Source organism: Heptranchias perlo, chromosome 12 (genome assembly GCF_035084215.1).
Source record: "Heptranchias perlo isolate sHepPer1 chromosome 12, sHepPer1.hap1, whole genome shotgun sequence".
In the NCBI taxonomy this organism is placed as follows: Eukaryota; Metazoa; Chordata; class Chondrichthyes; order Hexanchiformes; family Hexanchidae; genus Heptranchias; species Heptranchias perlo.
This window is the reverse complement of record NC_090336.1, coordinates 70,101,989-70,115,567: the sequence shown is the minus strand read 5'-3', so window position 1 is coordinate 70,115,567 and position 13,579 is coordinate 70,101,989. Positions and strand designations below refer to the sequence as shown.

The following is a 13,579-nucleotide window of genomic DNA, read 5'->3' as shown; positions in this document are numbered from 1 at the left end:
GGCCAATATTTATCCCTCAACCAACGTCACTAAAACAGATTATCTGGTCATTGATCTCATTGCTGTTAGTGGAACCTTGCTGTGCACAAATTGGCTGTCACATTTCTTACATTTACAACAGTTTTTGGATGTCCTGAAGTTGTGAAACGCACCAAATGAATAAAAGTACCTTCTTCTCATTCCGTTCTCTCTGCTCGTTCACTCTTTTTTTCTCTCCTCCTTTTTTCACTCTCCCTCTTTCTTTCTTTTCCTTCTTTCTCTCTCTTTCTCGCTTTCTCTCTCCCTCTTTTACTCTCTTTTTTCTCTCTCTCTCTTTTCTCTTTCTCTTTCTCTTTTTTTCTCTCTCTCTTTTCTCTTTCTCTTTCTCTCTCTCTCTTTCTCTCTCTCTTTTCTCTCTCTCTCTTTTCTCTTTTTTTTCTCTCTCTTTTCTCTTTTTTTTCTGTTTTTTTCTCTCTCTCTCTTTTTTTCTCTCTCTCTCTTTCTTTTTTTCTCTCATTTTCTTTCTCTCTCTCTCTCTTTCCTCTCTCTCCCTTCCTCCCCTCTCTTTTTCCTCTCTCTCCCTTCCTCCCTCTCTTTTTCCTCTCTCTCCCTTCCTCCCTCTCTTTTTCCTCTTTTTTTTTCTCTCTCTTTTACTCTCTCTCTTTTACTCTCTCTCTCTTTTTTCCTTTTTCTGTCTATCTCTCTTTTTTTAATCTTCCTTCATCTATGTATAAAACACAAAATTTAATATCAAGAAGTACCTCATTCTGAGCTTTGAAGGCAGAGTATGGCTGGTTATTGACACAGTCTGTCAGTGTCCTGTGGAGCAGCAGCTGGTAAATAGAAACGCTGAACTATATATTGCCACATCAGTCTGAGGCGGTTTATGCTGAAACTGCACAGAGCTCTGGTCAGACTGTACCTTCAGTACTCTGTCCAAGTCTCATCACCAAGACCCAAGGAGCTCCTTCAAGTGCTGTAGGTAAGTGGGGGATGTGTCCCTACAGGGAGAGAATGTTCAGAGCAGCCACACATACCTGTGTGGATTTCTCAATATCTTGGTTTTTTTTTTAATGTAGTGACAAATTTCGATGCATGTCGAACATCCAGCTGAAAAACAAAACTGCAGCAGCCTGTACAAGCCAGATGTTTGACTGCATGCTGTCAGCACAGAAGGAAACTTCCTGGAATTGGGAAGGCCAGGGTTTTTGTGTATCAGTAAGGGAAGAATGCTGGCAATTAGCTCCCTGGTTAATGACTTCTGTCTTAACGGACATTAAAACAACGACCAGTGTATGCCAGTCCAATTTCTGTGCCCTGCTGACACCTGAATCTGCATGTAATCCACTGGATTCTGATCCTAGGGTTTAATCTTTAGGAAACCAGCAATTTAATGCTGGATTAAAAATAATGTGTGTCTCTGTCTTGTGCTCAATTTTTCTCCCTTGCACTCATTCTCTTTTTTTGTGTCTCTCTCTGTCTGTGTGTGTGTCTCTCTCTCTCTCTCTCTGTGTCTGTCTCTAATTGAATTTGATTTTAAATTCGAGAGAGACGACTCCTTTTCCAGATCACTGCCTTTTAGTTCATGTTTTTTCAAACTTGGGGGTCCTTTCACCCTTCAGCCAGGAGTTTATTGAGTGAGCCATCATCGTTTTACACCCCGGACTGGACTCCGATCTGCTGGACATATGTATTTTCCTGATTTTCGTTTTTCAGCACTAAAGCAAGCATCATCTTTTTATGTAATAACCACCTGCAGCTATATAATGCATCAAGGCATACTATGCCGAAACGGGAATTGCTCATCGCGGGAATATTACTCGACAGCACTGCAGGAGTCACCGTCGGACGGGACTGTGGGTCTCGTGTGTTCTCGGCCTTTCTCCGACCCCGTGCTCCTGTATCGACAGGTTCCAGGGTGGCAGTCTCCCAAATTCCTATCCTCTCTGGATGCTTTTTCCAGCATCGATAGGGTCAATACGATGGCCAAGAAATTAAGAACGAGACGATGCTGTAAGTGACCTTTCAGGCCGCGCTGGTCTAATTGGGTCTGGTTGCCCTTTTATCGAGCACAGACTGCGGTCTGTGACGGTGCTGCCACGTGCCAGGCAGAGCAGGGCAGAATTCCGCACTGAACTACTCACAGTCTCGAAAAGGAACAAAACAGCTTTGTGCATTTGTTGACTTGAATGGGTTTTCAGTGAGATGTTTCTTATCTTCAGATATTTTGCTGTTGATGCAGGTGCCCTGATGGACAGTGTGACCATTATGAGACCATTATCCCCGCCCCCCCTCAGATTTACTATTGACAACACAGCCGACCTACATCTCATGTATTGACAATGTACGGTCTGGAGCTAATGGTTGGGGTTAGGCTTTGGGGTTAGGGTCAATGGCTAGCATTAAAATTCTGTTTGTTAATATTATTTATTGACAACAGCAGAAACCACTATTCTACGTCCGAAATTCTACTTTCTGAAATAATTCGCAGCTAAAGGCTTCCACGGAATCTCTGATTGATTGGGTCCTGTCACAAGTTTGCATTTTTGATCATTTTCCTGCAGGTTGGCCTGGCTGGCTAACACAAGCCTTTCCACCATCCACAAGGCACAAGTCAGGAGTGTGATGGAATACTCTCCACTTGCCTGGATGAGTGCAGCTCCAACAACACTCAAGAAGCTCGACACCATCCAGGACAAAGCAGCCCGCTTGATTGGCACCCCATCCACCACCCTAAACATTCACTCCCTTCACCACCAGCGCACAGTGCCTGCAGTGTGTACCGTCCACAGGATGCACTGTAGCAACTCGCCAAGGCTTCTTCGACAGCACCTCCCAAACCCGTGACCTCTACCACCTAGAAGGACAAGGGCAGCGGGCACATGGGAACAACACCACCTGCACGTTCCCCTCCAAGTCACACACCGTCCCGACTTGGAAATATATCGGCCGTTCCTTCATCGTCGCTGGGTCAAAATCCTGGAACTCCCTTCCTAACAGCACTGTGGGAGAACCGTCACCACACGGGCTGCAGCGGTTCAAGAAGGCGGCTCACCACCACCTTCTCGAGGGCAATTAGGGATGGGCAATAAATCCTGGCCTTGCCGACGACGCCCACATCCCATGAACGAATAATAAAAAAAAAATTATTGGGTTTAGGAATTATATAAAAGCTGGGTTCATCTGGGCTGCCTATTTATACCATGGTGACAGTTATAGCATCTCACCCTGAAACTCAGTTAGCCTTTGTGGTGACTGTAGAAGCCCACTGATTCTCTTTGGTCCATGTAAGGCTATCGAGATGGATGCCTTTTAAGCACACCTTAAAAAAAGGAAGCACGGACTCCCAGTGCTTCAGGTTTGCCCACAAGCTTGGGGACGGATTTCTCAGTGAACAACCAGAAATATTAGTTTGGTGACCGAGCTATTGACTGGGCACAGCTGTTAACGCTCTCATCTCTGAATCAAATAGTCTCGGACTGCAGCCCTGTTCCAGAGGCTTGAGTACAATCTAGGCTGACCCTCTTCAGTGCAGTCCTGAGGGAGTGCTGCATTGTCCGAGGTGCCGTCTTTCGGATGAGACGTTAAACTGAGGCCCCGCCTGCCCTCTCAGTCAGACTTGAAAGGTCCAATTACTACTATTTGTAGAAGAACATTGGAGATCTCTGTGTAATGGGCAGCATTCCTTAGCCAACGCAATCAAAAAAAAAATGGACTATCTGGTCATTCGTTTGCTATTTGTCGGACTTTGTGTGAAAATTGGCTGCTCCATTTTCAGTGACGACATCTCAAAATGGTTGTTCAGTTCTTTGGAATGCCCTGAGGATATGATGAGGACAATGTTCAGTTTTATACCATTTGAAGTGATTTTTGTTTTCCTTAAGCTTCAAGAAAGGAGCTTCAACCTTCGGTGTAGCACATTTTTGCATTGTTGGAGAATTGTGCGCATGTTTTACTTCAAGTGTGGTAAGACATGACATGTGCTTGGGAGGAAGAGGTGACTTTGGACCTCTGGTTCCCAAAGCTCTCCACCACTGGGGTTTTCCTCACCTCATGTCTGGGTCTGTTGTAGACTCACTGATGGAGATTGATTGCTATGATTAGTCAACAACTCCATTATCGTTGTCATGGGACTACCAGGATGGTAGAAGGCGAACTAGATGGACCTGTTTTTTTTCCGTCCAGCAATTCCTATGTTCCTAAGTGTAGTGAAAGCTACATGACTGGGCTTGTCTTGAGATGTTCAGTACAAACAAGTAACTGCAAATGCAGAAATTATACAGCAGGTCCGTCAGCATTGGATAAAGGGAAGGCGGTTAATGTCTTGGCCGTAGAAGTTCCATCAGATCCTGAGATTTTAACCTGTCTGTCCTCTCTTCTGATTCTGACAGACCTGCTGTATATTTCCAGTGTTCTCTGGTTGTAGTTTGGAGTGAATTTAGGCCATAGCACCATTTTGATGCTCAATATTGGGAAAGCAGGAGATGGAGTGCAGTCCTACAAGAGAACAACCTGGCCTTCCCACACCTTCACTCTAATTTTGGGTGGTTTGTGCAGATGGACGATCTCTCATGACGTTTTTTAGTGGCTTCAGAGACTTGCGGCAAGTTCCAAATGTTGACTTTCAATCTGCATTTCTCTTATCTTGTTGAAGCAAGCTGTGTTAGCAGAGGAATCTAATAAGAGGAGAGCAGGGAAGGATTTGTCTGATGTGAGGCATCGTTCCCTGTGTGAGGTCACTTGCTAAATGTAAATGTTATCTGTTGTGCACACATTTAACTCCATGTTTTGTTTTGCACTGATTAGTGGAAGTGCCCACAAAAGCATTCCTTCCAAGAATACAATAGCACATAAACAGAAAGTCCAAGCCTGGGAGCACTGCTCAGAGTGCGAGGATAGCCTGGCCTTATCACAACTTACCGTATCTAAATAGACACTAAGAGTTTCCTGTAAAATTCTGATTCAAGATTCTAGATAGTTTCTTTCTGCACATTTTGTGTTTTTGTTTACTTACCTACATGTTGGGTAGATGTGATAGGGTTTAATACCTCTCCATCTTGTTACTTTAATCCAAATCTCTGCTGCCCCATATCCTAACTCGCACCGAGTCCCGTTCACCCATCACCCCTGTGCTCGCTGACCTGCATTGGCTCCCGGTCCGGGAATGCCTAGTTTTTTAAAACTCTTATCCTTGATTTCAAATCCCTCCATGGCCTCACCATCTCCCTATTGCTGTAACCACCTACAACCCTCTGAAATCTCCGTGCTCTTCCAATTCTTACCTCTTGCGCATCCTCTATTTTCATCGCTCCACCCTTGGCGGCCCTAAGCTCTGGAATTCCCTCCCTAAACCTCTCCACCTCTCTCCCTCCCTCTCCTCCTTAAAACCTACCTCTTTGACCAAGCTTTTGGTCACCTGTCCTAATATCTCCTCATGTGGCTCGGTGTCAAATTTTGTTTGATAATCGCTTTGGGTGAAGCGCCTTGGGACATTTTACTACGTCAAAGGCGCTATATAAATGCAAGTTGTTGTTAATATTTGAATTCCAGCGTTTGCTCCACAAACACTGCATCTACGCTCATGGGCCCTTCTTCAAGTTGGGATGCATTACGCTCAGAGCTCCATCGGTTGTGTTCTGGTTAACTCCTTGTTGCCCAAACAATGGCTTCTAGTCATCCTATGAGAAACTCTCCAAGCCTCTGGACAAATATACTCCTGAAACACTAAGCAATTGTGGGCTATGTTTGCACCAAGGTCACCATCTCGACAATTGTATCTCGAGATTGCTGGTCTTATCATCAAGTGATCCTTTTTAAAGTGATTTTTGTGAGGCAAATTTCAATATCAAGAACTATGTCTTAATTATGAGGGACTTTGCTTTCTATTTTTGTGAAAATAATACATTCTGTCCTTTTTTGAACACCTTTTCTTCCCTCTTTGATGAAGAACAATTTGCATTGATATAGCGCCTTTCATGCCTCAAGAAGCCTTCGCAGCCGATGAATTGCTTCCGAGTGCAGTCACTGTTGTTCTGTAGCCAAACGCAGCAAGATCTGTTTTTGGAGATTTCTATTGAGGGACAAATGTTGGCCAGGACACTGGGGTTTTTCCCCCTGGTCGTCTTCAAAATTGTGCCGCGCGATCTTGTATATCCCAGGGCAGACGGAGCCTCGTTTTAACATCTCATCCGAAAGACGGCACCTCTGACTCGCTCAGTACTGCACTGGAGTGTCAGCCTGGATCACGTGCTCAAGTCTCTGAAGTAGGTCTTGAACCCACGACCTTCTGAATCGGAGACGAGAGTGCTACCCACTGAGCTAAGGTCGACGCTCCACAGGTTGCCTCGCAACGAATGCAGTCCGTGCCCAAGAGTGTGAACAGATGAACAGATGACTCGCTCTTGGGCCTGCGCCAACTCCCCTTGCCATTGGCCGTTAGGAGGCGCTCAAAGGTATTTCAGGATGATGTTGCTGTTGACATTATTTCTTCTACACCTCTGGCCTACCCTACTCCCTCCGTCACTCCCTAGGTGTACAGAGTGCATGATGCTCGCCCATCTCAAGATGCTTCAAACCTGAATTCGGCAGCTTGGCGCATTTTTTTAATATTCCTGTAAAGGGAGAGTATGAATCAATTATCTCAAGTGTCGGCATAACTATGATATTCATAGAATAGAATCACAGAGCACAGAAGGAGGCCATTCAGCCTATCGTGCCTGTTCTGGCTCTTTGAAAGAGCTATCCGATAAGTCCCACTCCCCCCTGCTCTTTCCCCAGAGCCCTGCAAATTTTTCCTTTTCAAATATTTATCCAATTCCCTTTTGAAAGTTACTATTGAATCTGCTTCCCTTTCAGGCAGTGAATTCCAGATCATCGTAACTCACAGTGTAATAAATGTCTCCTCATTTTCCCCCTCTGGTTCTCTTACCTTAAATCTGTGTCCTCTGGTTACTGACCCTTCTGCCAGTGGGATCTGTATCTCGCTATCCACTCCAATCAAAACCCCCTCATAGTTTTGAACACCTCGATTAAATCTCCCCTTAACCTTCTCTGTTCCATAGTTGTGCGGGAATAATTTTCATTATTAAGTTTGTTGCTATGGCAGTACTTTGATATATAAGCTATACCCCTGTTTTTTGGTGCTGTGCATGAATGACCCAATATGACCTGCTGTCCCAATGCCAAATGGGGACCATGCAAGCAGTAAGGAATCGATAGAATGTCTGGTGGATGCTAAACTTGTGTGTTTCAAAGGAACGGTTTCAGGGTAACTTGAGGAGCAGGATTCCCGTCTTAGTGGAAATTTTCAGGCAGCCAAAGATTAAGGGGTGAGCTAATTGAGGCCTTTAAGATGATTAAAGGATTTGATGGGGTAGATAGTGAGAAACTATTTCCTCTGGTGGGGGGAGTCCAGAACAAGGGGGAATAACCTTAAAATTAGAGCCAGGCCGTTCAGGGGTGATGTCGGGAAGCACTTCTTCACACAAAGGGGAGTGGGAATCTGGAACTCTCTCTCACCCAAATAGGTGTTGAGGCTGGGGGTCAATTGAAAATTTCAAAACTGAGCTTGATAAGATTTTTGTTAGGTAAGGGGATTAAGGGTTACAGAACCAAGGCGGGTAAATTGAGTTAAGATACAGATTGGCCATGATCTAAATGAATGAATGGCAGAATAGGCTCGAGGGGCTGAATGGCCTCCTAAGTTCTAAACATATATTTATCGGGTCCTTTTAACTTCAATTTCACATTAACGCCCATTATGCGGGACAATTTAATAATGATTGATAATCAGGAACAGAGCTGTGCAGGAGAACTGATGGATCAGTCTGAAAGATAAAATTACAAGTGGCATCCTTCAGATAGTCAGTTCACCTGAGTTCCCCTGTCGATTTATTATAATTCTTGTTAACATGTGACACTCCTCTTTTTTTCTTTAACATCTCTTAATTCTAGGCTGACAGTCCAGTGCACTACTAAGGGAGTGCTGCACTGTCGGAGGTGCCGTCTTTCTGATAAGACGTTAAACAGAGGCCCTGTCTGCCCTCTCGGGTGACTGTAAAAAATCCCATGGCACTTTTTTGAAGAAGAGCAGGGGGGTTCTCCCCGGTGTCCTGGGCCAATATTTATCCCTCAACTAACATCACTAAAACAGATTACCTGGTCATGTATCTCATTGCTGTTTGTGGGTGCTTGCTGTGTGCACCATTCTAGACCCCACGATAATTGGAAGTGGTTGATTTCTATCTATAGTGACCCAGAAAAGACATACTTGCTCTCGAGGCAGTACAAAGAAGGTTCACTCGGCTAATCCTGGGGATGAGGGGGTGGACATATGAGGAGAGGTTGAGTAGATTGGGACTCTACTCCATTGGAGTTCAGAAGAATGAGAGGCGATCTTATTGAGACATTTAAGATTGTGAAGGGGCTTGATCGGGTGGATGCGGTAAGGATGTTCCCAAGGATGGGTGAAACTAGAACTAGGGGGCATAATCTTAGAATAAGGGGCTGCTCTTTCAAAACTGAGATGAGGAGAAACTTCTTCACTCAGAGGGTGGTAGGTCTGTGGAATTTGCTGCCCCAGGAAGCTGTGGAAGCTACATCATGAAATAAATTTAAAACAGAAATACAGTTTCCTAGAAGTAAAGGGAATTAGGGGTTACGGGGAGCGGGCAGGAAATTGGACATGAATTTAGATTTGAGGTTAGGATCAGATCAGCCATGATCTTATTGAATGGCGGAGCAGGCTCGAGGGGCCGATTGGCCTACTCCTGCTCCTATTTCTTATGTTCTTATCCCTTCATAATTTTAAACGCCATTATCAAATCACCCTCCAATCGTCTCTGGTCTAAAAAAAAAACCAGGTCCAATTTTTCAAGTCTTTCTTTGTATTTGTACTTCTTCCTGCCACGCAGCATCCTAGTGAATATCCACTGTCCCTCAGTATCCTTCCTATGGTTTGAAATGCAAAACTGCAATTAACTGCACTGTGGTTGATTCTTAATTGCCCTCTGAAATGGCCTAGCAAGCCACTCAGTTGTAAAATCTCGCTCAAGAAGGCGGCTCACCACCACCTTCTCAAGGGCAATTAGGGATGGGCAATAAATGCCGGCCTTGCCAGCGACGCCCACATCCCGTGAATGAATAAATCTCCTGATGGACTGCATTAGTAGAACTAGCTGTAGGGTTGTCCCTAAGCAAGCAATTGATTTTGTACGTCTGATGTTTCAGAGCAGCTGACGAGAGTGAGAGGTTAATTGTTTCTGACGAGGTTATTGCACTGTAATAATTAAATGGATGATTATTGATGAGCTGCGAGAGTCGACTTCATTTACATGATTCGAAATGGGAGGGATGGGGATTGAAAATGATTGTATTGAAAAATGTGTTTTGTGCAATGAAAGAAACGTATTATTAATCGCCTGGATCTCTCTCCGCCTCCCTCTATCCCAAGCGTAAGGAATCTTACAACACCGGGTTATAGTCCAACAGTTTTATTTGAAAATCACAAGCTTTTGGAGGCTGTCTCCTGGACCCCCTGGGCCCGCTCCACCACCCACAGGGCCTTGACCGATCCGAACTCAGCTTCATGTCCAATTTCCTGCCCCCTAATTCCCTTTACTTCTAGGAAACTGTATTTCTGTTTTAAATTTATTTAATGATGTAGCTCCCACAGCTTCCTGGGGCAGCAAATTCCACAGACCTACTACCCTCTGAGTGAAGAAGTTTCTCCTCATCTCAGTTTTGAAAGGGCAGCCCCTTATTCTAAGATTATGCCCCCTAGTTCCTTACATTTGTCCACCCCAGTCCATCACCGGCATCTCCACATCATGGCTACTATCCCAAGTGTGCAGTGAAGAACATTTTTAAGAGCGTTTAATTTTTTGCACATGGTAACATGTCTGCTCACTGTCTCTGATTTAGAAGACAATTAAGATGTATCTCGACCTGGATTTTTTCAATATTAAACGTAACTGTGTGTTTAAATGGGTTTTTAATTGTCTTCTCCTTTTGAGCTAATAAAATCTTATTGAGGTTGGCTGTTCCGTGGATTTAGCCTCAGCCAATTCAGATCATTTGTGAAGCCATCAATTAGTGTGTTTTTATATATTTAAAAAAAAAATCCCCACTATCGTACACTTTATCTTGCATCTTTATGCAGAACTGTCCCTGATCAATGCCAGGCTAATTTAATCAGGATCAGTGCGGCATTGCTGCATCAGGCAAAGTTTAAACTAATCATGGTGGCTTGGTCGGGAGCCCTCTCACATCTGCTGTCAGAAGATCGTGGGTTCGAGCCCCACTCCAGAGACTTGAGCACAAAATCCAGTGCAGTACCGAGGGAACGCTGCACTGTCTGAGGTGCCGTCTTTCGGATGAGATGTTAAACCGAGGCCCTGTCTAGCCCCTCAGATGGATGTACAAGATCGTATGGTACTAGTCAAAGATTAGACCAGGGCAGATCTCTTGGAGTACTGGCCAACATTTATCCCTCCAAAAACAGATCTTGCTATGTTTTGCTACAGAACAACAGTGACTGCACTCAGAAGCAACTCATTTGGCTGTAAGGTGCTTCTGGGACATCCCGAGGCATGGAAGGCGCTATATCAATGCAATTTGTTCCTCTTTTAAAGGGAACAACATGTTTTCAAAGGACAGAATGTATTACTTCCACAAAAATAGCAAGCAAAGTGTCTCATAAATAAGATATACACTGTCAGTTTCTAGATATTGAAATTTGGCCTCGCAAAATCACTGTAAAGGGTTATTTTATGTCAAGTTTGCTTATCTTCCAGTTGTGGAGAAGGAGGCCTTGTTACAACCCTTCCCACCCCCCCCACCACAATCTCCTAGTGTTTTCAGGTGTGTGTTTGTCCAGAGGCTCAGAGTTTCTCACAAGATGACTAGAAATCTTTGTTCGGGCCACAGGGAGTCGACCAGAACGCAACCAAGGCATTGCAACCAGAATTCTGGAAAGGCTCTTTCTGACCAAGCTTTGTCCCCCCACACCCATAACTAAAGATGTTATAGAAATACAAGGTGTGAAGCTAGTTCATTTGGGGACGAGGGGCATATAGGGAGCTTTCAATAGATAAAACTCATAAAATAACACATCTGCTCCGATAACCAATTAAACACGGGGAAGACCAAAGCCTTTGTCTTTGGCTTCAGCCACAAATTCCACTCCACTGTCTCAGGCTGGGCCAGACTGTTCACAACCTCAGCGTCCTGTATGACCCTGAGCTGAGCTTCTGACCCCATATCCACTCCATCACCAAGACCTCCTAATTCCACTTCCGTAATATCGCCCGTCTCCGCCCCTGCCTCAGCTCATCTGCTTTTGTTACGTCCCAGTCTCGACTATTCCAATGCTCTCCTGGCCGGCCTCCCATCTTCCACCCTCCATAAACTTGAGCTCATCCAAAACTCTGCCGCCCGTATCCGAACTCGTGCCAAGTCCCGTTCTCCCATCACCCCCTGTGCTCACCGATCTACATTGGCTCCTTGTATATTATATTCGGCGGTCCTGTAGGTAACACCTCTCTGTCTGAACACTTTGATTGCCTTGACAACGGGCAGTTGGAAAGATTATCTGTAATCACCAGGCATTGTTCTCTGACTATATATGCGGTACCTTTCATGGAATCCCACACTCACCTGACGAAGAAGAAAGCCTCCGAAAGCTTGTGATTTTCAAATAAAACTGTTGGACTATAACCCGGTGTTGTAAGATTGTTTACATTTGTCAACCCCAGTCCATCACCGGCATCTCCACATCTTGGATCCTGTTCCACCGATACCTTGCTTTTAAAAAAAATTCTCATCCTTGTTTTCAAATCCCTCCATGGTCTCTCGCCCCTCCCTATCTCTGTAACCTCCTCCAGCCCGACAACCCTCAGATCTCTGCGCTCCTCCAACTGTGGACTTGTGCATTCCCCCCACTCCCTTTGCCCCACTGTTGGCGGCCATGCCTTCAGCTGCCTAGGCCCTAAGCTCTGGAACCCCCTCCCTAAACCTCTCCATCCCCCTCTCCTTTTTAAGACACTCCTTAAAAGCTATGTCTTTGACCACGCTTTCAGTGACTTGTCCCAATATGCCCTCCTTTGGCTCAGTGTCAATTACTTTCTAAATGGTAAAAAGTTAAAACCAGTGGATGTCCAAAGGGACTTAGGGGTTCAGGTACATAGATCATTGAAGTGTCATGAACAGGTGCAGAAAATAATCAAGAAGGCTAATGGAATGCTGGCCTTTATATCTAGAGGACTGGAGTACAAGGGGGCAGAAGTTATGCTGCAGCTATACAAAACCCTAGTTAGACCGCACCTGGAGTACTGTGAGCAGTTCTGGGCACCGCACTTTCGGAAGGAGATATTGGCCTTGGAGGGAGTGCAGCATAGGTTTACTGGAATGATACCAGGACTTCAAGGGTTAAGTTACGAGGAGAGATTACACAATTGGAGCTTCGAAGGTTAAGGGGTGATCTGATCGAAGTTTATAAGATATTAAGGGGAACAGATAGGGTGGATAGAGAGAAACTATTTCCGCTGGTTGAGGATTCTAGGAGTAGGGGGCACAGTCTAAAAATTAGAGCCAGACCTTTCAGGAGCGAGATTAGAAAACATTTCTGCACACAAAGGGTGGTAGAAGTTTGGAACTCTCTTCCGCAAACGGCAATTGATACTAGCTCAATTGCTAAATTTAAATCTGAGATAGATAGCTTTTTGGCAACCAAAGGTATTAAGGGATATGGGCCAAAGGCAGGTATATGGAGTTAGATCACAGATCAGCCATGATCTTATCAAATGGCGGAGCAGGCACGAGGGGCCGAACGGCCTACTCCTGTTCCTAATTATTTTCTCCAAGTTCCTGTGAAGCGACTTGGGAAGTTGTCCTCTGTAAAAGGCGTGATATAAATTTAAGTCGTCGATGCATAACCAATAATGGGACCAGTTTCACACTGTGCTGTACAGGATTCAGATTTCACTGCGCAAAGAACAAGGCGGATCCTGTATCGTTGGGTCGACTTTCCTTCTGACTACAGGGAGAAGCTCCCAAGTGACTTGCTTTTGTTCGGGCACCTCCGGTCTCACTTACATCAGACCAGCAAGGTCCATTCAGTGTGCAACCCTTCAGGATTAACTCCCAGCCCCACGGTATCTGTTACCAGTGGGGTAGCTTGGGGGTATGAATGGATTTTACATAGCACACTGCGAGCACAATGGTTCGAGAGAGGGACGGGCATGGCCTGTCATACCGACCAGACAACAACTGTCAAGTAGCGCCTTGTCGTTGGAGAGTCAGCTGGTAATCAGAACACTTTAATTTGGGAGAGGTTGGGTTCTGTGTGGGTGGCTCGATTTTCACTTTGCTGGAAGGCAGATGTGGTTTCAATGAAAGATTCACATCGAGCAGTTTCTAAGTGGCTCTTGTGCAAACTCCTGGGAACTGACTCTGCGGTTTTGGTGTGGCTGTCCCATTTCATTCTGTGTTGTTAAATTTGTAGCCTGTTTGCACTGACATGACACCTATCGACAGCAGAGGCAAGAAGGTGAGCGAGCGTTTATCGAATTCACAGCGACTATTAATGTTTCCTGACTCTCTT

General features: G+C 45.0%; 1 protein-coding gene across 2 annotated transcripts in view; it reads left to right on the top strand.

Annotated features, from left to right (window-relative positions):
* Nucleotides 1-885: 885 nt before the first annotated feature.
* ppfibp2b (PPFIA binding protein 2b) overlaps nucleotides 886-13,579 on the top strand; it is a 270,248-nt gene continuing 257,554 nt past the window's right edge. The window contains exon 1 of one of the 2 annotated variants that reach the window (XM_067994225.1): nucleotides 886-961. The gene's annotated coding sequence lies outside the window, so the exon portion shown is untranslated. Of the gene's footprint in view, nucleotides 962-13,218; nucleotides 13,526-13,579 lie in introns of those variants that run through there. The other variant, XM_067994223.1, reaches the window with a different exon arrangement.